At 39.6% G+C, this 24,990-nt stretch overlaps 1 long non-coding RNA gene across 3 annotated transcripts in view; it reads left to right on the top strand.

The window, feature by feature from the left end:
* LOC141570122 (uncharacterized) overlaps positions 1 to 22,898 on the top strand; it is a 49,046-nt gene extending 26,148 nt beyond the window's left edge. The window contains exons 3-4 of one of the 3 annotated variants that reach the window (XR_012494023.1): positions 1,479 to 1,576; positions 22,565 to 22,898. This is a non-coding gene — a long non-coding RNA (uncharacterized LOC141570122). Of the gene's footprint in view, positions 1 to 1,478; positions 1,577 to 4,877; positions 5,360 to 7,479; positions 10,755 to 22,564 lie in introns of those variants that run through there. The other 2 variants (XR_012494022.1, XR_012494021.1) reach the window with 2 other exon arrangements.
* The last annotated feature ends 2,092 nt before the right edge of the window (positions 22,899 to 24,990 follow it).

Raw genomic sequence — 24,990 nt, forward strand, 5'->3', positions numbered from 1 at the left:
ACTTTTGAAAACAGCAGGTGCAAGAAGAGTGCTCTGACTCTCCCCCCTTTCTTCCTAAAAGCAGATAAAACCCCCATATGGGAGATGTCCTCCCTGTACCGAAACGAAAGCAACCTTCTTATCATCTAGGACAGGAAGTTGAAGATGAGAGAATTCTGTACAAATAGACCTTGTTAAAATAATTCTTATCTTCCTGTAGCCTCCCCATATATTTTACTTTTCAACAATGGCCTTTCTTTGTTCAACTTAATATAAATGCATTTAGGTTTTGCCTCTTCTTTGGGTCTTCATTTCCTTATGTGGGCTCCCTTGTCACCTAAAACTTATATGAAATAAATTTTCATACTTTTCTCCCGTTAGTCTGTTTTATGTCATTTTAATTCTCAGGCTCAGATGAAAATGCTAAGAGGGTAGAGGTAAAATTTTGCTTACAAGGATTAAATAAGATAACAGTTTATCTGAAATACATCACTATGGAAGAAATATTTACTATTGTCTACTAAATACGTGTATATGTATATATGAATGTAAATGCAAAAAATGATCTGGAAGGTAGCCCACTAAACAGGTAATAGTGGTTTAGTTCTAGGGAAGTGAGTTTTGGGAGGGACTGGGAATGATAGGTGACTTTCCCATTTACTCTTATTTCTGAATTTTGTAATTTTTACAATGAGAATTTATTTACCAATGAATGATTTGTGGAACTTTAACTGTGATGTATAGATCTGAACGGTCATTGTAGCACTCTTAGAAAGCATCCCATTATATACTAAAAAAAGTCTATCATTTCATTCATTAATACAGGTTTTGTATTTTCTAAAATAACCCAAAAATATCTAGACAAAATACAAACCTGATTGATTTTAAAAATCACATGGATTTTACCATAAGAAATTGTTGCTCTAGGAAATAATGAAAGCAGTGTCACAGAAACCTGCATTACTGGGCTCCAGTCGTATCATCTTAGAAATCTCATGTATTGTCATTATAACAGAAGTTAAGTACATGACAGTGCCATCCATTTTCAATATCACATTGCGGGGCAGAGTGGTCATTGTCTTTCGTCTGCTGCAGTCATACCCGGGACATTGAGTTTCCACGTCCTAAACTTCCATTCATGTGACAAAAAAAAGTTCCAGATGTGTGCTGCTGTTATTTCATCAGGGCCCAACAGCCATGGGTTGTTCTGCAAGACACATGTCTATAGATAATAAGAGAAAGTTACAACTGAAATAAACTTTGTAATTTAGAGCCAATGTTTGGCCCACTTAACAAGGAATTTTGTTGTGACTTTTGTGATTAGTATTTGGGAATATTAGTAAGAACAACAATTTAACTCTTTGAACAGTTTTATTCTTCAGGGCATACACTGTGGAAAGAGGAACCAGGGTAGAGATGCTTCTGGGGTTTTTATTCCCACAGACAGAACCTAAGTGTACCAACAGGGGTCTACAGTAACCCCTGTCCTCTGTTTGCAGGTGTGTCGAGAAGCCACAGGGAGGTGTAAAGGCTGAGACCTCATGTTCCCCAGCTGGCGAAATTGAGTTGAAAATAACTCAGATACCTCTTCAGTATGGTAAGCCATTTACACTATCCCAGAGGAAATTAAACCTTTTTCAGGGAAAGTTGGGAGGTGGGGGGAAGGAGGAGGGAGAGAGTGTTTAAGAAGAGGGAAGAGGGAGGGCTAAGCAGAAAGGGGCTAACAACCTCAGGGAGGGGTCTTTACAGAACCAGCCCAGGTAGGAGCTCCTGCTATTACAAGATATAACCACCAGGTGGCACATAAGAAAGCATCAAATTCAAGTCCTCAGCGGACTACAGGCTTGTGTTAAAGCTCACCAGCCCACCAGGTCAAACAAAGCAGATGTGACTATAAATACACCCTTGGGAAGTGCGCGGCATCTAGATAAGAGGGAATTACGAGGGACTTATAATAGGATTTGGGTTTCTGTTAGATGATTTTGAGAAGGATTCAGCTGTGAGGATTGCTGTGAATTGGGTGCTGTCAGAAAGGGGAGGGTAATTTGGAGATTGAGTATCTTAATTTTTATCTAGGAGGTAGCAGGAAGGGGAGGGATGCTGCTAACACGCTCACTGATAAAGAAGCAGGAGTTGCTCATGTTAGCCAGGAGAGGGGGTTGTTGGGTTGTTTTTGGGTTTCACACGGTGTTTTTGTCTGTGCTAAAGGCATGATTGCCAAGTGGTCTCTTCTTTGTCTCACTTCATGGCGGTCACAGAGTCACCTCACTAGACATTGCCGTTTTGTGAAATAGTTTATGTTTGGTAGGTATTAAAACCAGTTCCCTGCTGTGGATACTAGGCCAGTACCCAGCTGACAGTTTTCCAGACTGCTTTGTTCTTTTTCACCTGCTTCCTCTCTATAGAAGGAGCAACTGCCAGAAGGACCCCCCAGGCAGTTATCCCTCAGGAAAGCCCTGGCATGGGGGGTAAGGCCCAGGCCGGTGGCCTTGGACCCACCTGATGTTGCATCTCAGATCTGTCAGTCACTGGCAGTGTGACCTTGAGTGAATTATTTAACTTTTCTGTGCTTGTTTCCTCATTCCTGAAACAGAGTGGAAAAATAGTACCTATGTCTTATGGAAATCAGGAAGTTTTAATGAGATAACATATATCCTTAAACCAGTGTCTAACACATGATAAGCATTTAACTTAGACTCTCTACCCTGTTTATCATTTGTCAGAGGTCCCCGTCTCTTGGCAAATCACAACGCACTCTGGAAACCCATCCAGAGGGCTGAAGAATCAAACAATATTTGATTTCTATAAAATTTGTATTGCTAGAAAGAGTTCAGAAAAGAAGCTGATGAGTTGTCTTCCATGCCTGGTTTGTCAAAATTTTTGAAAACACCCCAAATTTAGTAAGAAGAGACTTGTATTAAAAGGACTATTGCAAGGGGGTAGGGAAGTATTACAGTATAGTGCTGTGACCTAAAGGTCTGCGAGCATCTCAGGAGTAAGGTAAAAAGAGTTTTTCTGTTGTAGACAAGAGTAAAACAAGGCTAAGAATCAGGTATGGGAAGGCGGGATGAAGACTGGAATGATCAGATAGTGGGTCAGAGCGCTTGAGGCCAGGCTATTCTCAGCAAGGGCTGTATTCTGGCTCAGGCTAAAGGCAGGGTGGGTCATAGTTCAGGGGCCTGGAAGGAAAGAAACTTTCAGAGGAAGGAAAGAAACTTAACCAAAGTTTGGTTATCAGCATTTTGTTGCAATTGATCAGTGGGGCAAGCAGTTCCGCTAATCATTTATGAAGCAAAGAAAGGCAATGTTGAGGGTCTGTATCCAGCCCTGTCACAGGTAAACAAGGTGAGTCTTATCTGAGCCATACGGGAAAGGGTGGGTCTTTGCAGTAAAACCCTTTTGGAGAACACCAAGGGTTGTGGGATTTCTTAATCTCAGTCACTGTTTTCCAGGATCACTGGGCTCAGGTAAAAATCAACATTGTCAGGTTGCAGAGTACATATTTCCTATTTCTCAAATTGTTGTATTTCAGATAAAGGATGAAATTGGGGCTTTAATATATAACCTGAGAGATTCTGGATCTTTATACAGAGGTGCAGATCCGGAAGGGAGAGAGTCTGGGGAGAGGGCATGTTTATTTGTACCACCCTTGGCAAACGTACTCGCTTGTTGTGTAGCTCCTGCATTTCTTCTGACCTCCTAGTGGATCCAGGAGAAGTAAAACTTAAAATGAGGCAGCATCAGCATAAGTGCTGAGACTGCACTTTAGTTTAACCCATATTGACAGCTCTCTCTTTCTCGGTGCAAGTGTTTGCCTTTAGCTCAGCACTGAAATGCTTCCCCGGCAGAGTGCTTCTGCCTCCCCTGAATGGTTTCCTGTGTTGCTTACTTCACTTCTCTTGTAAGAATTCAAACGTTTTGCTTACATGTCAGGGTTTTCTAAACCAGTTTGCATCCATAACACCTCCCCTTTCTTCCTTTCTCTCTCATAGCATTTTGTCCTGCTGTGACATGACTTTACAGGGCTGCGAATTCATTTCGCAACAGAGCTGGGCAGACTTGTAATTCCTACAACTTGCTTTGTGTCCTGGAAGCCAGCCTGCATCTGGAGTAGACCCTAAGAGATGACCAGGGGTACTTAAGCCTGTCCCCATCCCTTGAGGGACATCTTTATAAAATGTTCCTGCTAGGTTCTGAGCAGTTAAGCTCTGATTTGCTTTTCCTTTCATGAGCCAAGAGACCAATGCTGTCAAGTACAAGCTGATGATTTGAACTAATTCTGAGGAATTTGTGGAAATGCTCAAAATCCAAGTGGGGACCAAGGAAGCTGTCTGACAGCTGCAGCTGGGAAGTGGGTACAGTGTGTCTTTCTTTCCATACTCCCTCCTCCCCTTCTGACCCATCCTCTTTCCTGAAGAGACTCTTCTCTCCCCAGTCCAATGCCTTCTCCCCTTCTTCAATACAAAACCCCCCAAACTGCCTATTCTGAAACAAAGGATGTGAATCATAGGGGCCTCTATAACTTAGAAGGAACTCGACACTCCACATTTGGAAAGCTAATGCTAGCCATTTTTATTGACATGTTGGAAGATTCTAATTATGTGTTTTCCCAGGAGTGAGAGAGGTAGCTTTTCAGCTGTTGGCCTGCTTCCTTCCCCTGGAGGCTGTTTCTTTTAGTAGAAAAGGTATTTCGTGGCACCTCAAAGAAGAAACAACAAAACATTTAGGAATACCCTTGCATCGAGGGCACAAAAAGAAAGCTGAGGCAGTGTGAACCACAGGTATAGAGATAACACTCTTAGAGGGAGGCACTGATTCCATAAGGGGTGGGGTTGGGCAGAGTATTTGGTCACACAGGCTGTGCACTACCACTCTCAGTGACAGCGTAATGTCTGCAGGGAATTCCTGCACAGAAGCAGGAGAAGACAGGCGAATGTGTCGTCTGCAGCCACATCGGGAACAGAGCCCTCCTCCTTGCCCTTGCTCACTCTCGGTTCCTGTGCTCCTGATGATGCTGACTCAGCACCAGGAATGGAACAGGTGGCCCAGCCTAGGCCAATCAGCCCATCCTCATGCATCAGGCACTGTAACTGGTTTAGAAATGGGAGCAAGATCCAAGATGGTCCAATCATTGGATCCCAGGACTTGTGTGGCAGCTCTCTGGAAGAATGTCTCTCTTCTCATTGAACTTGAACCTAAGAAACAGTGAGGCTGGAGCTGCTTCTTCAACCAACTACTCAGAGCCAAGAACAGAACCAGCATACAGAGGAGAGCAGAGTCAGCCAAGAAAGAGAGAAATCACATTGTTTGATTTCTGTGGCAGCTCTCTCCTGAAACCAGTCCTCAGTTTCATGTGCCAATAAAGTCCCATTAACCTCAATCCAATTTGAGTTAGTTTCTATCACTGGACACTCCCCGTCCTATCTGAGAGAATCAATATGCTTAACACATAATAGGTGCTCAAAAAGGTTCCGGAATGAATTTATGAATCAATTGAAGGAATTCAGAACAGGCCTCCCCAAGATGTGCCACCTTGGCATGTGGATTATTTTGAGCTGAGGGCAATGGAGACCCTGAGGGTTCAAGAGAAAGTTTTACCTCTCCCTTAAAGAATTTAAATTTGGACTGTTGCCCATAATGAGAGTTATCACCAGAAATAACTTTAATGACCTATCTATAGGCTAGTGCAAACTTGTAATTACTGAACATGTGCTCTTCTTATCATCCTGAGAATGACCCTTCTCCCTCTGAAGCCCCGATGTGCCTTACTTCATCCTTAGCTCAGAATGTAATATATACTTAATTTCACCTTTCTGTCTCTGAGCATCTCATAAATGTGGGGTCTCCGATACTCTCACATATATGGATTTCCAGTAAGTCCACATGTAATTAAGTTTGGTTATTTTCTCTTGTTAGTCTGTCTCATGTAGATTTAATTATTAAACCAGCTGAAAGAACCTAGAAGGGTAGGGTAAAATTTCTTCCCCCACCTCCCCGGCACATGTTTATCTTTAATGTATCATGCAGGTATCCACACACACTTGAGTCCTTCTCGGTTCCTTTTCAAGTGAGTTCACAGAGCTTCGTGTATTTAAATTCAAAGTAAGTGAATAATAGGTATTATTTTTGTTTGAAAATGAGCAGGGCCTCAAGTGGGGGGAGCAAGAAGGAAGAAGAAAGCAAACCAGAGATGATGAAGATAAGAAAATTGGTGGACTTCCAAAGCAAGTGGTTACCTTCTCAGAAGAGAGACAAAAGTAAAAATCCCTCCAAAGAAATGGATGCTATTGATCTACCTTAAATGAAGGAAGTTAGAAACAATACAGTGATTAAAATTTTTCTAAGGCTTGCACCTTGAAAAACTTGGACTTTTAAGACACTGTGTATGGTATAAACTGGTTCAATCCTGTTAGAATTGCTTTTGCCAGAAATTGGGGGTGGTGGTGTATCTTTTGATCCATGTTTCAAATACCATTACTAGGTAACAATCACAAAACTTGGGTTTATACAACCATTTATTTCACATGTAGTTTTGTGAGTAAGGAATTGGGGAAGGGCTACACTGGGCAGTTTGTCTTCCTGGCTTCAGGTGTGGCAGTGAGGTCTAGATGATACACTTTCAAGTGGCGTCTTTGCTCACGTGTCTGATATTTCAGTGCTCCTGGGCTTTTCTTGCTGTCCACCTAACACCTCAGACCTCAGGGCTCCTTCATGTAGCTGGGGCTTCCTACAGCATGGTGGTTTCAGTATAGTTGCATTTCCTAGAAGCAGGAAATAGATGTAATCAGGCCAAATAGGGTTGTACTGAAACAGGTGTAGTGTGACTATTGCCATATTCTATTGGTCAAAGCAGAACTCATTGGTCACAGAACTCATCCAGGTTCAAGGGGGAGTGTCAAGTTCATATTACAGAAGAGCAATGAGATTGGAAGAGATGTTGTAGTCATCTTTAGATCATACAATCTGCTACAATCCATAATTTTCTTCTTAGGAATTTATCACATGGAAATAATGCCAAAGAAGTTATAAAAACAGAGAAACTCATCACAACTTTTGTAGCAACAACAACGAAAAGTGGAGACAACCTACATATCTACTAATAGATAAGTTAGTAAGTAAAATACTGACATACATGTTCCAACGAACAAGAATATGAAGCCACAATAATTAAGAAGGTTATGAAACAACATGAACAAATGTTGCTATAAGAGAAGAAAAAGTAAAATTAAAAAGCATGGCACTATGATGATAATTATATATGAACACCTGCATGTATCTGGACAAACTCTTAAGAGGAAATATGTAGAATTGCATTGAGGTGGTAAGATTATGTATGCCTTCCATTTTCTTCTTTATTGTTATAGCTTCACACACACACACACACACACACACACACACACACACACACACACCAATGAAAATTAGAAGAAAAGAAGAGAACTGAAGCTTTAATTGTCAGTGCTCAGTACTTGGCAGGTACGTGTACTTTTTTTTTTTCAGGAGGGCGCAACTCACAGTGGCCCATGTGGGGATTGAACCAGCAACCTTGGTGTTATTAGCACCGCGCTCTAACCAACTGAGCTAACCAGGCATCCCCAGGTACATGTACTGAAGAAGTGTAGGGAAGACAAGGGGAACCCATGGCTCTCCCTACAATTCCCTCAGATTCAGACAGACTGCCAGATCAGACTATCCACAGATATTCTCATTTATAATTAACCTTCTGATTTGACCCTTCATCTTTGGAATGCTGATTGTCATGGAAGCAATAATTATTGTATTAGTCTTGCTATGTGTCTAAGGCTTTCACGCTGTAACACTGAAAACACTTTAAAAAGCTACTATGGCACATAAACATAAGGTGATGTTTTAATCTTTTTTCTTCATGATTCCATCTTGTCCATGGTTTCTAAAATTGTCACTGGCAATTTGTCCTGGGAATTTATCCTAGAATGCTCTGGTGAGAACTACATTAACTCTAGGTCCTCTGTTCACAGCCTCTCTTTTCCTGGGGACTCTGTGTTTTCTAAGTGAAGAGGCTATCGAGTCTGGAATAGTCTGTGCTAATCAAACTGCAAGTGAAGTTTTTGGAGTGGCCCTGAATTGAATCTGGGTCCCAAAGACCAAGGACCAGCCCTCCTATCACAATGACACCGATAGCTGAGTGACCGCCAACCCTTCATAGTCAGCCTTTGAACAGGGATTGCTTTTCAATATTACCTTAACTTGCTAGTCATTAGTGTGTCTTTTTTAGAGGGCTTTTAAAAAGAGTTATTAAGGAAGATGAAAGAAAGTTCACTAAAGGCCAAAGTCTCAAGAAATTCTGATTAAATAATTGCAAAAACAGATTTTAAAAAAGAACTATCCAGTTAGCTGGCATGACCACTAATTATGTTTGTATAGTTAACGACTGGAGAAAACCTGGAAGACATCTATTATTACCATTCTCATTTTACAAATGAGGAGATTGAAGCATAAAGAGGTTAAGAAATTTGTGCAAGATCACCAGCTAGTGGGCAGCCCAACCAGCACTCGAACCTGAGCAGTCGGCCCCCAGAGTCCTGTACGTAACTATGATTCTACACTCCTTGGGTCAGAATTCCACTAGAATTCCATTTTAACAAATGCAGCTACAAAGAATCTGTAATAAAATGTTTTCCTATCTAGGTGTATGCTTTTTGGTCAAGTTGTAGCAAAGAGTCCTGTACTCAAAATAATTCATAAGGTTTCTCTTTCTCTTCTTGATCATACAACTCCAGGTTAGAAAAGATGCTACAATTTGCAATACAGCGAAAACCTTTAGAGGATTTCCTCCCTCTCCAGCTATCACATAGTCATAATAAGAGTAGGTAAAATATACTGAGCCTTTGCATGGTGTGCTGGTCGATTTTATTGGTTCCCTCCCCCTGACCCACTCCCACGAAACACTCCTATTGGTATTCATGCCCCCACGTAGTCCCTCGAATCTGGGCTGGCCTTGTTGACTCTATTAACCAATGGAATTTGGAATATGGCAGAAATGATGCTGTGCTACTAGTTCCAGGTTTATATCTTAAAAGGATAGTAGCTTCTACTTTTTGTGGTTGGAATCTCTACCATGCAGAGGCCAGGTGGGGAGAGAGAGAGGGAGGACCATCTGAGCCCAGCCCCCAGTCAATCTGCCCGCTGATTCAGCTACACAAGTGACGGCTTGCAAGACCAATAGAAAAGTCACTCAGCATACCCCAGCCAAAATAACCTGTTGTTGTTTTAAATCACCAAGTTTGAGGGCGGTCATGCAGCAGTAGCTATCTGGAGCACCAGGTGCCTTTGCCATTTTTCAGGGCACTCATTCCCAAATATTTATTCTCTACTGTGTGCCAGCTCCAGGAACTACGTACAGTGCTGAAAACGAACAATTAAACAAACAAATAAACAATGTTTACTCTGAATAAAATGTAGCCAGATAAAGAGTGACAGATGAGAGTGGTTATTTTAGATGAGGAGGTCAAGGAAGGCCCTTCTAAGGATCTTCCTTTCAAGTTGAGATCTGAATGATCTAGAAGGAGCCAACTGCCAAAAGATTAGAAGGCAGCAAGTTCCAGACAGCAGATAAGTTAAAAGGCTCCAAGGTGGGAGGGGCTTGGCATGTTTAAAAAGCAGAAGGCCAGGGGCTGGACCACAGTGAGTGAGGGGTAGCGTGACGAGGAAATTCAGTCAAAGAGGTCGGTAGGAACTAGATCATGTTTAGACCACGGTGGACTTTGGATTTTATTCTATGTGTAAAGGAAACCATTGGAGGGTTTTACACATGGAGTGATATGCTCTAATGTGAGCTCTTAAAAAGATGGTTCTGGCAGCTTTGTGGAATAAAAATTGCAGAGGCAACAAGCCACCCTGGTGGAAACTCCCCCCTGCCCCTTCAGAGAAATTAGTCAGGCAACTCGGGCAGTAATAGCCCAAGCACTGAGTGAGAGTGGCTCAGACTGGGGAAGCGGTTCTCCAAGTGTGGTCTTACCAGTTTGGCAGTTCCTCAAAAAGTTAGACATAGACTTGCCATGTGGCCTAGAAGTTCTACTGCTATATACATACCCAAAAGAACTGAAAATAGATGTCCACACAAAAACTTGTACACTCTTGTTCATAGCAACATAATTGAGAATAGCCAAAAAGTGAAAATTACCCAAATATCCATCAACTGATAAATACATAAAATGAAATATTATTCAGCTATAAAACAAATGAAGTACTGATACATGCTACAACATGGATGAACTTTGAAAACATTATGTTAAGTAAAAGAAACCAGACAGAAAAGAACTACACGTGGTAAGATTCAATTTTTATGAAGCGTCCAGAATTGGCAAATCCGTAGAATAAGAAAGTAGATTAATGGTTACCAGGTACTGGTATGAGGCAAATGGGTAATGACTGCTAATGGAGTGATGGAAATATTCTGGAATAAGATAGTGGTGATTTTGCACAACTTTGTGAATATATTGAAAACCATTGACTGTATATCTTAAAAGAATGAAGTTGATGGTATGAAAATTACATCTCAATTTTTTTTGAATGTTAAAAATTGTGGTCTGGGACGTATTATGGAATCTGTAAGGTCAAAACTATATTCATAACAGTAAGACATTATTTGCCTTTTTTATTCTTTCATGAGTATACAGTAGAGTTTTCCGGAGGCTACATGACATGTGATATTGAAGCAGATTGAATGCAGAAGTAGTTATGAAAATACAAGCTTTTTTAAAAAGTCAGACATTAAAGAGATCAAACAAACAAGTGGACAGCAATACCACTCTTCTTACTACATTTTTTGGGAAAATATGGCTGCTTTAAAATATGTATTATTTATATTAATGTGCTGTGGACTTATTTTTTAATTAATAAATAAATATTTTAAATTTGCTTCACATATGATTTCTAATGCTAACAATAAATATCAATATAACCCACATAAACACTGGAGTCCACAATAGTTTCCAAGTGTGTAAAGGGATCCTAAAACCAAAAAGTGAGAGGATAGCTGAACTAGAATGACTGCAGTGGAGGTGGTACAGAGTGATTGGATTTAAGCTATATCTGCAGGTAGACCCCATGGCTGGGGCGTTAACATGGTAAGTAAAAGAAAAACCATCAAGAACGATTTCTGGTTTGGGGCCTAAGCAAATGTGAATGGTGGTGCCATGAGCGGAAATGGGGAGAACTGTGTGAGGAGGGGAATTGGTAGAGAATATGAAGTTCTGTATCAGAAATGTAGACATTTAGACATTAGAGGATGATCTCATTTAATCTTCCCACCAATTTGATGAGTTAGTATTACTAATATTTCCATCTTACGGATGAAGACACGGTGACTGAGAGTTTGCCGAGAACACAGGAGATGTGTTGCCTAGAACACATCCCAATCTGAACCAGATCTGACTCTGAAGTCCACGCTCATCTCATAGCCCTAATCTCCAAACCAGGAGAAAACAATAAAGGGATTTAGGTAAAAGGGTTACTTAAAATATGTAACAACCAGTTTGGTACTCTGTGGAGTCTGCAGTTCCCCAAGTAGCCACTAGGTTATCTGTAGGACACAGCCTGGCCAATCAGGATGAGGGGACCAAACGGGCACCAAGCATCACTCACTAGGGTGCCAGCAGAGTTGCCCACCAGAGCCCAGGCCTCCTCTAGCCCAAGACCAGGGAGGCCAGAGTTTGGGTGGAGGGAGAAAGAAAGTGGAAGTCTTAGAGTAGCAGTTCCTATCTTCTAAGAAGAATTTTAATATTTTGACACTGAATGCGACAGTAGCAGTGTAAACCAGCTGAAAGTCAGCCCTGGCATTAGGAAAGAGGATGTCAAAATATTTCTCATTCCACCCTGGACTCAGAGAAATTATTTTCAAAAGTGGAGAGGTTGGATTTCAGTTTTGCTCTGTTTCTTGTCCTGAAAACAACCAACTGCCTCCATTTCTAGTTCTTGGATAAAATCAACCAACCAATCTATCAAATATGGGTTCATGATGTATAAGATATATTCATTTTCACATAATTTCAACACACCAAAAAAGTACATGGAAATACTTAAACTCAAAAATTCAGATTCCTGTGAAGTTCAATCTGAAAACATTTTGTATTGCTATGAAATATTATCTAAACTAGGTGACTATACATAAGACTTTTGATATTACTGATGATATTTGATATTAAAGTGTTGATTTTTTTAAGTTTGAAAATGGCATTATCGTTTTGCTTTTTAAAAGTCTTAATTTCTTAGACATACATACTACAGTATTTTCTGGTTAAATGATATGATATGATACCTTATAGCTGATTTTAAATAATCTAGTGTGAAGGGGATGTGGGGACAGTAGAGTTATAAATGAAATCAGATTGGCCACATGTTGATAAATGTTGAATCCAGGTAATAGACACATGGGGACTCATTATTCTATTATTTTTACTTTGTATATGTTTGGAAATTTCCATAACGAAGGGTTTAAAAAAGAGTTCAATATTTATCCAATGTTTGGTGACTATGGCTGCTTGGCTGCTGTTCAAAAAAAAAAAAAAAAGGAAACCACAGAATACAAGACTATAAATTGTTTTCTATAGCTCACTTACTTTAGGGTTTGTTTGTTTTTTTGAAAGGATTTTGTGAAGTCGTACATTGCAAGACGAATATAAAAAGTAGTGTGTATTTATCCATAACCTCCTTTATAGTAGCTTCTGGGTGCCTTACATACACTTCCAATTATAGCAATGTGAGTAAATAATTACCCCTAATTTGGTCTTAACACTCAACTGCTGTCACATTAATTGCTGCCTTTTTGTAGCTCCTGCTTGCCTGTAGCCAGTGATAACATTGAAAAACACATTATTAGATAAAACAGACATTTTAGTGTCTAAATTCAGACATTAACTTAGCAAGCTTTCCATTTCTCAAGAATTTATTTTTTAGGTTAAAAATTTTTAATTCTATTATTGACTGAGTTCTTCTTTATAATCTGGCCATATTTTGCCTTAGAGGAGTCTCTAGAACTCATTTTTTACCCAACAATGTTGAAAAGATGGATCCGCAATATTTTGACTTTTCTAGCTATAAAATATATAGCATATATATATATCCCCAAATAAGGTATTCTTTTCATTGCTTCTTCCCCTGCCCCCCATATGAGGACATAATAAGAAGATGGCTGTCTGCAAACCAGGGAGAGGGCCCTCACCAGACACCTAATCAGCTGGCACCTTGATCTTGAACTTCCCAGCTTTCAGAACTGTGAGAAATACATTTCTATTGTTTAAGCAACCCAGTCTGTGGTCTATTGCTATAGCAGCCTGAACTAAGGCAAGGAGTTTGGTGCTTTATAAGCCTAGATAGGCAACAATTTTGTGAAGTGATAAAGAGTTAAACTTAACTAAATTTAAGGACAGAGCAGCTACATACAGAGAGTTGGAAGTTATTTCATCCATGTCAAAACTTGAAGAAATGGGAGTATATTAAAATGGTTGTTTCATGCTCCTGGCTCTTCACTACTAGATAATGTTCTTTCCTACTCTTAGTTAATAACATGCATATCTAAAATTAAGCCTCTTGTGTTGCCTTGGATTCTGTTACTTTAAATAGGTATCCACCAGATTATAATTTTTACTTGTTTGAAGATTGTTGGAGTCTGATATTAATTTATTTCCTGCCAAAAAAAAAAAAAAAAATCACAATGAGCAAGCTGGAAGTCAGAAACAATTATTCAGGATAGTACAATTAAATTGGCTTTTCTCCCGGCATCTTTCTTGCTACCTTTAATTATTGTTGGATGCTGAAGTTCAAGGAAATAGTCATAGGAGAAGAATTCTTTAGGAAAAAAAAGAAAGTCCATAGCTTTCCTAAAACATAATAGGTACTTTCCACAGTGTATTCCAAAAATTATTATGTAAACTAAAGTTACTCCTTAGAAAGGACGCCGTGGAAGGGGCTGTAAGTAAGCACGGGGATTACAATTGCTTAGAAGTGAGCTGAGGTGAACAAATATACTGAAATTTCTGTCTAAGATTTCAAGCTTAATGCAACAATGGGATTATGTCTAAATGGTTAAACTTAAAATAACTGCCTCATGAATAGTAATATTGATTATGACTGAAAAGCACAGAGGATCTGTGTTCTATTTTTAGTTTAAATGAATGCTCTTTGTTGAGAAAGCTCAGGGATGCCTTTAGTCAATCGATTTTCTGAAAGAATAAACTGAGCTATGTGTGGATGGGAGGAAAGAGAAAAGAGTGCCTGACCTCCAGAAGCTCTTAGCTGCACAGGTTGGAAAGAATAGATTTGTATGCCTGAATTAATTACTATTGCAATACGAAATTGTGTAGGACTAATTACCAGTGCCTCTGAATTCAAAGTGGGAGAGAATAGATGAGTGAGATTTCTGTGATTTAAAGGAGGTGTTAGAAATTGTATGTGAAGTCTGGAACTGAGAACTCAGGTTCAAATTCTGCCATGTGGTAAAAGTCTAAAGATGCCGTACCCAAAATATACCCCAATCAAGATTGGTAGTTATATTAGTTGGCTATCCAAATCAGTGCTTTCAACCATTAGGTTTACAGATGAAATTGACAAAGATTACAAATTTTATGACATGAAATTGAGCTCATCATTGAATGGCTGAATTAAATGTTTTGATGATTGAAAAATATACATACATAAACTTATATATTTTGCTTCGTTTCAATATTTATAATTACTTATATTTTTGAGGCTATCTATAGATGCACAGCACGATTTATCAATAGGACTTTTAGTCATTGATATATCCCTAGAACACTGCCTGGCGTATAGTAGGCACACAATAAGAATTGTTGAATAATGAATGATCATACATGCATGTGTATATATGCATATATGAATACATCATCATTTGAATTAGTGTCAAAAATAAATCAATAAAATAAGTATAAGTTTGACTTATTGATATAACCATGATTCACAATGTTGATAATCTTTTTTCACAAAAAATATATGCACACACTTTAAAAAGAAGGGTTTTGAATTACAAAAAGCAATAGATGCCTATTGTAAAACAATTTTTTAAATGAAGAAATATGAAAAATAAAAAATGGCAGCCTTTCATTTTTAAGCACAAACATATGTATACAATTTATTTTTAATACAAACAGTAGATTTTGTAGATTCACACTATATATTTTTCTATCTTGATTTTCCAATATATTTTCCATATATTAGAAAAATTTTTTTCCATCAGTTCTGCCTCATTCTTAGCATTGCATTGTATAGGTATATCAGAATTTATACAACTATTTCCTCTTGGTAGAAATAAGATTCTCTCCACTTTTAAAATACTATGAACAATGTTTCAGGGAACATCATTGTACACATGTCCCTCACTTGTATATATATATATATATTTTTTAAGATTTTATTGGGGAAGGGGAACAGGACTTTATTGGGGAACAGTTTGTACTTCCAGGACTTTTCCAAGTCAAGTTGTTGTCCTTTCAATCTTAGTTGTGGAGGGTGCAGCTCAGCTCCAGTTGCCGTTGCTAGTTGCAGGAGGCGCTGCCCACCATCCCTTGCGGAACTTGAGGAATTGAACTGGCAACCTTGTGGTTGAGAGCCCACTGGCCCATGTGGGAATTGAACCAGCAGCCTTAGGAGTTAGGGGCACGAAGCTCCAACTGCCTGAGCCACTGGGCCGGCCCCTCACTTGTATATTTCTGTAGGAGAGATTCTGAGAAGCAGAACTGATGAATCAAAGGGTCTGAGTATTCTAAATTCTGATGGAAAATCTACATCTTAATAGCTATTCTTATATTTTCAGACTTTGTTTAGTGAGAAGGAACCCAGCCCACTAAGGAAAATACCTTCTACAGAAGACTGCTAAGAAGATTTCTTCCTCATCCTATGGGCTCTGATTCTTGAGGGGAGCCTGCCTTAGCTTCCTGAGGCTCTAGTGGCACCCCATTATCACCTCCTTAAGAAGAGATAGCTCTGGGATTTTTCCCCCAGAATATGGAATTATATATTTCTTTCCTTTTAGATTTAGCATATAATTTTTTTTAAGTGGAAGGGAATTTAGAGATCAACCCTCTGATTTGGGAGGTGTACTTTTAGTTTCAAATTAAAGAAAATAACTGAAACTGGCTGAAACAATAAATGGAATGTACTGGCTCACATTTACTGACAAATTCTAGATATCAGACAGGCTTCCTGTGTGACTTGATCCAGAGTTCATGATATAATCTGTTTTTCAGAGTTTCTCTTGGCTCTGTCCCATTCTGTATGTTGGCTTCATCCTTGTGTGCTCATCAAAGGAGAGTGGCATTTGCATATAAGATAGGATCCAACTCCAATAACCTACAACTGTCAGACAAAAGCCTGAACCTCACACTAATTAGACCAGTTTAGGACAGTTGTCTGTCCCTGAATTAATAACACTTATAAGGGACATAGGTTCACAAAGCCTCCCCATAGAGCTAGGAGTAAGGCCAATCCTACCCAAACAATGTAAATGTTTCACAATGAAGGAGGAAGATTAAACCACCACCTCTTAGGGAGGAACTTCCATTTTTCTTGCCTCATGTTTCCATACAGAGGGACTCGTACTACTATAGCACCCTGGGCCCCTCCTTCACCTCTTGCTTACTTCTCCCTGACTGGTGGATAGCAAAGCCTGATATTCATGGTCTTCATTTCTCCACTGGATGAAGCGAATCTAATTCAAGGTTGCAAGCCCTGGAGATGCAGCTGTTTTCCTTTCACCTGGAGCTTATATGAACGGCAATATTAGGATAAATGTAGATGCTCAGCGGCCTCTTATATCCCCTTCTGGCCTGTACTATGCCAGCCTCTGACCTGAGGGAAGAGGAGGTTGGAAGGACATAGAGGAATACAGCAAATTGTTTTGTCCAAAGCTAAATTTCTCTCTTCTAATCATTTTATTGGTAATAGAATCTGTATTTTGTTCCCCATTTCTTGGTGTCCTGTGTCTTACTTCTGAACTGGTTCTCTTCTTAGGAGAGAGAGATGAAATTGTTTATTGACCTTTTAAAACCCAATACTGTCTCAGATTCCGGCCTCCTTAGGGGTTTTCCTTCCTAGAGATGAAAACATCTGAATGTGATTTTCCAGGCCTACTCTTGTCTCATTTTCTGCTTCAAATCTAGACCTTCTACCAAATCTAGTCCCTGTATTTTCTATTTAGAACTTGTCATTGTACCTAGGTTATTGGAATTGGGTCCTATCATATGCAGATGTCACTCTCCTTCGATGAGCCCTGCAGTCTTACGTATCTTGGGTCCAACTTGGGTAACTTAACTAGTTCTCCAGTTCCTTTCTCAGACTGGGCCCTTGCTAATTCCCCTTTATGTTAGTTTCCTAAGGCTGCTGCAACAAATCACCACAAACTTGGTGGCTTAAAAGAACAGAAATGTGTTTTCTCAGTACTAGAGGCCGGAAGGTAAAAATTAAGGTATCCGCAGGGTTGGTTCTTTCTGGGGCCTGTGAGGGAGAATCCATTCCATGGCTCTCTCCTAACTTCTGGTGTCTGAAAGCAACTCTTGGCATTCATTGGCTTGTGACAACATCACTTCAATCTCTGCCTCTGTCTTCACATGGCCTTCTATTCAGTATGTCTCTGTATCTCAAATCTGCCTTTCTCTTATAAAGACACAAGGATGGATTTAGGGCTCATCGTAAATCCAGAGAACCTCATCTTAAGATCTTTAACTTAATTACACCAGCAAAGACCTTATTTCCAAATAAGGTTATATTTCCAAGTGCCAGGGATTAAGACTTGGACATATCTTTTGGGAGGACACAATTCAACCCACCAACTTCACTTCTTAATCCAACTAGAGAAACCGTGACTACTGTGACTTCCTGAGTCTGAATACTTGCCCAGACTTCTGAAGGCTACCTGCATTGGATTTTCCCTTCTGCCACCTTTCACAACAAATAAATCTTATGACCCCTTTTCCTGACTGTCTAGATACTATCTAGAGATTGTGGCCCACCTTGGACGCCATGTTTGACTATCAGATTCGAACTCTGCTGTTGGCACCAGCACAAATTCTAGGTTACCCCCACCTTATTGAGTAGGTCCAAGGCTAGGGTGTGATATCTCCACTGGACCTGTCTGACTATAACTGGTCATGTCCCGCTGTATTCTGAGGTGTTACCCAAGAAAGACTGGACATTCCTCTTAGAATTTTCATTAAGAATTTCAAATACTTATAATATTATAATATCCAAGCATTGGTTTACCCATCCCATGACTTCTGCCAAAGTCAAACAATGAGATATTGTATATTAAACTATAGTTAGCACAATGGCTGACACATAGAAACAATACCTTACAGGTATTCCGTGCTTTCTGTGTGCCAGGCACTATGCTAAGCTCTCTATATGTATTATTTCCTTTGAACTTCACAAAGACTCTATTTCAATCCCCAGTGTATGAGTAGGGAAATTAAAGCTTAGTAACATGAAGCAGATTGTCTTATAGTTAAGGAAGAAGGAAGTGAAATTTGAACACAGGTAGTGTGACCCTGGAGGCATCCCCTTCACACGCACACCAAACTGCCTCAAAGTATGCCAGCTGAAAAGAATGGCTATTGAACAAGGGTTTTGTAAGAATTTGAATCAGTTCTTGTCAATGAACTAAAATGAGTAGAACTTTAGCAACTATAAAGTTTTGAAACATAAGATACAATTAAAAATTGACGAGAATCATTTGCCTTTTTTCTTTTTAAATAGATTTTAAAAGAGGTATAATTTATAAATATTAAAATATACCCATTATAAAAGTACAATTCAATGGGTTTTGACAAATGTATGTACCAGTGAAATCACCACCACAATCAAGATATCAAATTTTTTCAGACACCAGAAAGTTCCCTTGTGCACTTTTGTAGTCAATTCCCTAGCCCCTAACCCCCACCTCACCCCCGGTCCCAAGCTGCCACTGATCTGCTTTTGGCCAATTCTAGAACTTCATGTAAATGGAATAATACAGTACAGATTCTTTAGCATCTGGCATCTTTTGTTCGGCATATTTTTGACAGTCATCACCTGGTTGCATGTATCAGAAGTTCATTCCTCTTTATTGCTGAGTAGTATTCCAAGGCATGAGTACACCAATTTATTTATCCATTTACCTAGGGGTGGACATCTAGGTTATATATCAGTCAGGAGACAGACCCAGTCATTTGAACAGGAAATTTTAACATAATTGGTAACTAGTAAAAGGGGGCTAATGACTTCAAGGGATAAAAGAGAACTGTAAGGGAGCTAGAAGTAGTAAGTAGGCTGCAGGAGAGTGGACTCTGAAGAAACCAAGGGCTTAGGGGAGGGTGCCCTGCTCTTCACAGGCTTTGTTTCAGACCTCTTTGAAGAAGAGTGTAGCACCACCAGAATGCAAAGCATGTTTGTCTGTGGTGAAGAAACTTGCCGAAGGACACAGGCCAGAGCTGGCCCACAGAGCAGGCGGCCTGCAGCTTCCACGTGATGTGGGCGGCTTGGAGCTGGTCTGGGGGAGCAGCCTGAGGGTGGGAAAAACAAGGCCTGAGACTGGCTGGAACTGGCCAGTGAGGGCTGTAAAGGTGAGTGCTACCACGTGTTAGTACCTGCGCTGAATAAAAATATGGGAGAAGGACCACAACTCAGAAGGGAACGCCTTCCCGCTGATATCATCTTTTACTGTCCCTCTAGTGCCTTCAACTTGACAAAGGCTGACATTGTGCCATCAGGCAGAGGAGAAATGCTTACAGGTTCCTGCTCTGGTTTCACAAAGCAGGACAAAGAAGGGTGGATTCAAACCTGAGAGATAATAAATTGATAACTAGCATAGGTTATTTCTAGTTTGGGTCTACTATGAACAAAGCTGCTATGAATATTTGTAAAACAAGTCTTTTTGTGGTCATATGTTTCTATTTCTCTTGGGGAATATATAGGAGTGGAATATGCCTGGACATATGGCAAGTGTATGTTTAACTTGATAAAATACTACCAAACCGTTTTCCAAGTTGTATCATTTTGCATTCCCACCAGCTATATATACATCTTCCTCAGTACTTGGTATTGTCAGTCTTTTAAATTTTAGCCATTCTAGTGCATATTACATGGTATTTTCTTCATGGTTTTGTCATCCCTGATGTGATTTAGTCACTCCTTATCCTTTCCATCTCTACCTGGTGAAACAGGGATGTTGGGCATCTTCTCCTGTGGTTCTTGGCCATTCGTATATTTTCATTTGTGAACTGTTAGTTCAAATATTTGCCCATTTGAAAAAACGGGGTTATCTTATTGAGTTGTAGGAGTTCTTTAAATATTCTGGGTAAAAGTCCTTTGTCATATATATGTATTGCAAACACTGTAACATTAAGATTTTTGAACACAAAATACAAACTACTGACAGGAGAAAATTAAGTTTATTATATTTTTGATTTAGCTTTGTTATTGTTTCAGTAAGTAAAGAAGACAAGGCACAATTAGTTTTTATAGATTTATGTGTTTATATGTATATAGAGACCTTCAAAACATACACAGAATTACAGCTTCTCTTCAAGTGTTTGAATTCGTGGTTGGGTAAATGTTTAGAGTAGTCCTTATACCTTTTAGCCAGGGGTAGCCTGAAGGTTTTACCCTATTCTTCCTATTAATAACAGTTACATATATGCTCTTTTGGCTGCAAGTGCCAGAATCCCAATTTAAATTAGCTTAGGCAAAAAAAAGTAAAATTCATGATAATAATAGAGGATGCTTGCTCCATTTGTCTACTCTGTTCTGAGTATCATCCTCATCCTCCTCTCTCACGCAGACTATCTTTCCTCACATAATAAAAATATGACCACTGGTATCTGCTGAGACTTTCCACTTAGAAAGTTGTCCACCTGCAGAGAGACCGTGTCAACTCTCTGGGCCCTAAGTCCAAGACCAATGGGAAATTGCTCATTGGCCCCACTTGGGCCACTAGCCTTCTTCTAGACCAATCAACTGTGGTGTGTGTGTGTGTGTGTGTGTGTGTGTGTGTGAGAGAGAGAGAGAGAGAGAGAGAGAGAGAGAGAGAGAGAGAGAATGTGTGCGATGTTTTATCTTATCGTTGTATCTCCTGAGCGAACAATTTGGGTGGAATGAAGGGAAGGAGGTTATCAGAAGAAGGAGGCAGTCCTGAGAAAACAATTACATGTGAAACTACTATAGTGTTATTGGAAAAAATAGTGTGAGAGAATAGGACTAGATGATGAATAGGAGCTAATGCTGGATATTTCATGTGAGGTAAAGGAAGAGGAGAAGGTCTGGAGATTTCATTGAAAAACTAAGCAAACATTCATGTGAAACCATAAAAATGTTGACAAATGTTATGCCTTATTTACTTTCAAACACTTTAGTAAAAATCAAATAGGAGGAACCAAAATGGCAAAATGTTGATATTAAACTAGATGATAGGTACATACATATATAGTGTTCATTATTCTAGTTTTTCTGTATATTTTAATTTTTTTCATTATAAAAAGAAAAAATCAAATTTTAAAGTGGATCTCTGAAAAGAAGTTATAAGCAGTATACAGAGGAAAGATTAGTCAACCCACGTACAGAGGTTTTATAGACATTAGAACTGAAAGGGCCTTTAAGATATCCTACAATCCAGTCTTTTAGTCTTTGCTCCTGGTTCTGCCACTAACAATGTGTGTTTGGGTAAGCCACCAAAATTGTGTGAGACTTAGATATTTTTATTTGTAAAATGAGGGGGCTGGTTTAGCTGATCTCAAATATTCTATGTTAAACTCACTCAAAGCTAGTTAAGACTAGCTTTCAGGTATCAGCAAAGTAGGTACAAGAGTATAAGAAAGTGAGTCAATCCTACTTGCTTGGTTTTCATGGCTCTTCATGCTCTGGCTGCAACTGAACTACTGTCTTCTACACACTTTTTATACCCCAGTCATTCTTTTCTGTGCCTGGAAATTCTTCCTTCCCATCTCTACTTGATGAACTCCTATTCCTCTTATAAGGTCCATCTCAAATATTAGCACTTTCATAATATCTAACTAGATTTCTTAACAAGATTTGACCTCTCTGCTCATTAAATACCATATCACTTTCTGAACTTGTTATGTGGAATATACCACATTTTATTTTTATGATTTCTTTTTGGTATTGTAGTTATTTTTGGAAAATATTTTCCTTCCTACTAGACTATAAACTCCTGAAGAAGAGGGATCATGTCTTCTTAGTTGCATATTCGCAAAGCATTAGCACGATGACTTACATAAAGGAGAGTTTTTATAATGTTGGACTTATTGTATAAGGTAGAAACAGATTTATGCAAAATTGTGAGTCATCTGTTTTGTACCAAACTACTATCGGCATAAACTGACCTTTTTTTCTGAAACTATCATAAAGGACTATGATTATTGATTTTTCCAAATAACCTTTTGTTGTGATAAGATTTTCCCAGAAAGCATTTTCTCTGGCAGAAGAAAATGTCACTCAAGATTTCCTTTTGTTGGGATTGTGTTTACTTGGCATGTTTTGTGCTATGTAGAGGTTAAAGTTGGGATTATTGCCTCCACTGCAATAAATTCTCAATTCAATTCAGGCAGCAGATGCACAAGAACAACAGCAGGATGGAAGACAATGCTCTAAGTATCTGAGCAATGAATGATCTGATTCCTCTGAAGAACTCTGCTAAAACCTCAAATGGAGGGCATGATTTATGCGTGGAGTGGCTGAGCCCTGCCAGGGGCTACTGCCTGCAGGAAACAGAAGAGTGAGGAATCGATAGCACTGCTAACCTCGTGGCATCTGAATACTGACTACAAGTAAAATGTGGTCCAGTGAATGTCTGGGGCTCTGAATAGTTACTTTAATAACCCCTTCCGTCTTGCTTGTGTGTATGTGTTGCATGGCATGGTGGAGTTGAAAAATGGTGTTGATAAGGGTTGTCTTAGCATGGGAAGAGGTATATGATCTCTCTCCTCCTCGACACAATTTAAATATTTTGGAAGATTTATTTCAAGTCATTTGTGTTCACTCAGCTAATTTATATCTGCCATTATTTTAGAGGAAAACATGTATGCAATGATATATAGTTAATTGTTGATTACCCTTTCAACTGTTTCACTGCAGCTTAATGTGGAATATACCTACACAGTGCCATTCTGAAGTGATAATTCGGAAGGTACCCAAGTATTTTCAAATGAGTGTATACTCTTGTAATGTGTGACTATTCTCTTGAAAGCTTTAGGAAAGATTTTAGAGATTTTGTTTATTTTGAGGAGATTTATACATCATAATTCAATGCATTGTGTTTGGGCATCTTCCGATTTTTTATCTTACAAACATTAATGCAGGACTTACAACCTCATAAATCAGTTACTTCTCAAATGAACAAAAAGTGACATGTCTCATGGCTAGTGCAAACAGTAAATTAGTTTTCTATTGTGCTTTGTTTGATTAGTCTAGAATCTAACAAACATTCCATAAGAAGCTGTCACCAAAAATAGGAGAAACACATATACGCCCAGTCACTCCCTTCCCTCCTTATGAGTGAAATTTCTTTTTACATATTTCAGTATCCTCTATATGAAGAAAAGCAATAATTGTACAACAGCAAATGAGTACATGTTCATAAATATGTTACAGATATTAAAGTTTGTGTATTTTCCTAGTAGCATCAACAACTTGTTGTTACCTAGATAACTACCCTTCTTTCATTCATTCAATAAATATAAGGTGAGGGGCTAGGTGGACCCAGGGTTCTGCTAGATACTAGAAATATGATGAACCAGAGAGCATGACTCGGGCTCTGTGGAGTTTACAATCCAGCGAAGAAGACAGACACAGAAAAAGTCATTACAAGTGTTTTGAAGGAAAAGTGCAGGGTGCAATAGGAGCTAAAGGTCAATTATCCTGGCTGTGTCAATTATCCTTACCCTGATTTCTTGATTTTTTTCTTACATTTCAAAATTGAAGCGGGAGAAAATGAGGATACAAACTACAGTAAATGAGGGTATGCATGCATAAATATCTCCCAGGAAGAACATCATTCAGTCAAATAATTGAGGTTCCTTTTCTGTCTACTTCCCTGGAAGGTTTGCTTGTGTGTCTACAATTTTCATGATGCCCCATCACCACCCCACCTTATACCCAAATCCGGAAAGAAGAGAGTAGGGAATGGTATGGAAGGGATGACAATGTGGAGATGGAATCCATTCAACTTTTCACCTTGAAGGAATAAGAACTAGTGGGTGAGCTCCACCTGAATAAGGGATAATCAGAGGAAAGAGCAGGGTAAGAAAGCCACGGCCTTGTGAGGATCAGAGTTCAGAGTCTAATTCCTGTTGCCTTATCAGTCTCCTATTGTACCTGCAGGGAGAGCTGATAATATCAAATGAGTACAGAGCTGGGGAACTAGAGCGCCTTGGCTATTTTACACTGACCTGGAAAATGTCAGGATAAATTACGGAATTGGGGGGCGGGATGAGGGGAAGTTGGCAGTGGTAGTCCTTTTATAAGTCTCAACGCTTTGTGGGTATTGAGGTTTTTTGTTTTTGGTTTTTCTCCCACCGCTGAGCTGTCACCAATTCACTGAGGAAGGATTGCTTGTGAATGGGGACGAAGGCTTGGAGGATTTAAGGACTAGGATCTTAAAACGAGATAGGCATCTGATCATGCCACAGTTTAAAAGATGTTGATGGTCCAGACCGTTGTGGGAAACGATCTCAGAGCGGCTGTTAACCCTCCCTAAAGCTGCATTTATTTATTTTTATTTTTTAACATTAGGATAGGTAGCATCCCTTTAGAAGGCGGAATGCCGCTCTGTGGCTAACCCTCTAGTCGGCTGGAGGTCAGGAGGCGTGTCTGCGTGTGGTCGCCCCCTGCGCCGCAGCCCTGGCTGGCTGGCACGAATCGCGCCCGCGCCGGGCGCTCCCCCGTAGCCCGCTGGGCGCGCGCGCGCACGGGCGAAACGCGTGCTCTTCGCGCGCGCGCCCTCCCTCCGCCCCCCCTTCACCAGCTCCACGC

The sequence above is a fragment of the Rhinolophus sinicus genome, linkage group LG02 (genome assembly GCF_036562045.2).
Source record: "Rhinolophus sinicus isolate RSC01 linkage group LG02, ASM3656204v1, whole genome shotgun sequence".
NCBI classification, from domain to species: domain Eukaryota; kingdom Metazoa; phylum Chordata; class Mammalia; order Chiroptera; family Rhinolophidae; genus Rhinolophus; species Rhinolophus sinicus.